The 3293-nt window shown below is 32.3% G+C and overlaps 1 long non-coding RNA gene across 1 annotated transcript; it reads left to right on the top strand.

Annotated features, from left to right (window-relative positions):
• The first annotated feature begins 321 nt into the window (after window positions 1–321).
• Window positions 322–2518, top strand: LOC116412660 (uncharacterized). Its single transcript, XR_004223848.2, has 2 exons — window positions 322–1217; window positions 1643–2518. It is a non-coding gene; the product is annotated as an uncharacterized LOC116412660 (long non-coding RNA).
• Window positions 2519–3293: the final 775 nt, after the last annotated feature.

Raw genomic sequence — 3293 nt, 5'->3', positions numbered from 1 at the left:
ATTACAGGATGTGATAGCTAAATATATTAAATAAAGGGTGAAAAAGAATGCTAACATTTTTGAGTCTTTAGAATTCATTAAAACGAGTGCTTCATTTTTTTATTTATATTTTATTGTATACGTTAATAATATATAAAAAATATGACAGATGTAATCAAATGTACAAAGGCGAGCTTTATTGTAAAAGAGTTGTTCTTTGGAACACAATCTTTAGTTATTATTAAATTATTTCATATCTTCTTTATGTTTTTTTTTTTAATTTCTCAAACTATTTTAAATAATATAATAACCAAAAGTGTAATCAATAGAATTAAATACATGTCCTACAATTTTCGACTATCGCTTGACATTTACAAGTTACGCAATCAAAGGCGGGACGAGTTTTGAAATTAGACGAGTATTTAAAAAAATCATTAAACTCGATTTTTTTTATACAACTTAGAATGGCAAACAAGCTGACGGCCCCCCTGATGGAAAGTGGTAACCGTCGCCTATAGACATAAACAGTACCATGAACATAACAGAGTATACTGTTTCACCCATGATACCCCCCATGCGTTGCCATTCCTGAGGACTCAGGTGTTATTCCTCTGTACCCTGTAAATTCACGCCATATTCCACCCTTCAAACCGAAACACAGCCATGCAAACACAACTGTTTTACGGTTGAAACACGAATGGGACAGAGGTATCCAAGCAAACGACTTTTGTACAAAGTCTCGATCCGGTTCTTATTATAATTAAAATTAATATACATATGTTAAGTAATTCTTTGTTTTTCAAATAATATCAAAATGTATTCTAATTATGCTCTAAAAACGATATAAACCTTTGTGTAAAAGTGACGCGACATTCTTTTCAGTCAGACCAGTGTTGATGGCAATTTGCTATATAAAGAACTTATACATACCAAAAGAAGACAGTCTAAATCAGGGTCGGACAAGGCCGGAAGACTAGATAATGGTAGTTGAACCAGTTGGTATCGGCACCGCAAGCCCCGCAAGCCGAGCCGTGGGGGCCCCACGTAGGGCCTCGACTATATGACCAGCCCGACGCTGGTCTCAATTTAATATTTACTGTCTTAAAAAATCAACGCTATGTTGTGCAGCCATATAGAAATTTGACGATCACTGTAAATACTTTAAGCTTGTACAGAACGTAATCCGCCGCAAAAGTTATACAAGCCGTGTGATGGAAAGTATTTAAAAATTTGAATAGGTGAGGTATCTTTTTAAATTTTAAAATACATCTCAGTCCAAGGGTGTATATTATTTTAACCCCCTCATTCATAAGAACGTCAAACCCTCATAATTTTATTTTAGCTATTGAACTGTTTTATCTTTATTTTGGTACTCAATTCTTAATTTGAAAACAGGTGACAAAACTTTGTAATAGTTAAAATTGTCTTATAGAAGTTTTTAGTTTTTATGAATAAGGAGGTATGGGTAACTCTCTTAGGGTTAATTACACTGACAAATAGCTCCTTCATTTGTCAGCGAACTCCATTTGACGACAGACTTCTAAGTTTTATTACACTGTCAAATGTACAAAATGGTTATATATGTTTTAAAAACATAAACTACCTATGTTACTCATAAGAACTATAATCTTCTATGATCCAATATCATCATATTATTTTTCAGGTGCACTACCATACGAGGTTTTGCCTTCAGGGAAAGGCAAGAAAAACTTAATTTTGGTTGACGGTAATACATTTTCGGTGCAAGGTCAAAACTTGTATATTTACTACTGCTCTAGAAAGTCCAGCATTGGATGTAAAGCAAAAGTTAGGTTAAACAAAAACCAGTTAATTTATAATGCAGACTTGGTTCATAACCACGAACCGCCGATATTACACCGAACCAGTTGTGGGACAGTTTTAAAATTAACAACAAGGCGAAAACACTAATTTTATTATTATGATTACTAACTTAAAACAGTTCTATGATTTATGGTTTTGTTGACCGACTTCATAAAGAAGGAGGTTCTCATACATATCGACCCCCACGAGAAAGACCCCACGAAAAAGGAGCCCCATTCAATGCACCATTCTTCGATTAATTCCTAATGGAAGGTTAGAAGTATTTGCCAATAGTAATAGTTGCCTAATGGTGCATACTAACTATTGCATAATTAATGCAATGGAAGGGAATTAAAATGAGCAACTGCCTTATTGAGATATTACTTTATTAATATTTTTAATTGTATTATTAAATTTTTTTGTTATTGTATTTTTTTTTTATATATGGATTTAGTTGTACACAATAATTTAAGCCATTTATGTATTTGTATATTTCGAAATTTAATTAGAATTAGAACTAGGTAATATAATAATAATTTTGACAAATTACGTACCATTTTAACGGATCTACAAAGATTGGTGCGACTAGACCAGCATTTGTACTAGATGGACTCAGTTGAAGGAAACCTTTGCCCAGCACTGGGCTATCATAGGCTATGATTGATTAATTGATGTACCACTTATACTTAATTTAATTAACAAATGTTGAAAGCGTAATGTGATAGCCTAGATTAATTTTATTTAAATTTATTTTTTTATACGTTTTGTTCGACTCTATGTATCCTGATTCACATAACTTTAGGAACACCTGTTCAAAACTATACTTATTATATAACTTTATTTTGGTAACAATATTATTTTTATTATTACATGCTTACGATCAATAATGCTTTTTATTTATACTTTAGAATTATTTGTGATATTTGATTTAGTTTTTTTTTTTGTGTATGTTTCGTGATATATTCCTTATATCTGAACCTAATTTCATTGTTCATTTAATTAATTAAAATTATTTATCCACATATTAGTTCCATAGTTGTTCGTCAGAAATATAGGCTTTTAAAGAGAAATGCAAATAGGAATCTATTACGACACAGACATCCAAAATGGCCGAGTCCAATTCCGACTAATTTAGTAACTGAACTATTTATTAAATTTTTGCCACCAGATGGCGCTACCTTTAAATGTGTAGTAGTGGTATTAATATGGTATATAATTTTCAGGTTTAATATCATACGAAATACTGCCATCAGGGAAAGGAAAGAAGAATCTCATACTGGTGGACGGTCATACATTTTCCGTACAAGGCGGTAACCCATCTACGTATTATTGTTCCAGAAAGTCGAAGGTCGGCTGCAGAGCGAGAATTGGTTTGAATCAATATCAGTATATAGTGTCCATGCATTTGGTACATAATCATCCTCCGCCAATCATATGCAGAACCTCGGATGGTTTTGTTTATAAGATAACCAGACAATAGCCATAACATATTA

Source organism: Galleria mellonella, unplaced genomic scaffold, assembly GCF_026898425.1.
Source record: "Galleria mellonella isolate WM207_F2 unplaced genomic scaffold, CSIRO_AGI_GalMel_v1 utg159, whole genome shotgun sequence".
Lineage (NCBI taxonomy): Eukaryota > Metazoa > Arthropoda > Insecta > Lepidoptera > Pyralidae > Galleria > Galleria mellonella.
The sequence above is the reverse complement of the archived record's forward strand: the minus strand, read 5'-3'. Positions and strand labels throughout refer to the sequence as shown.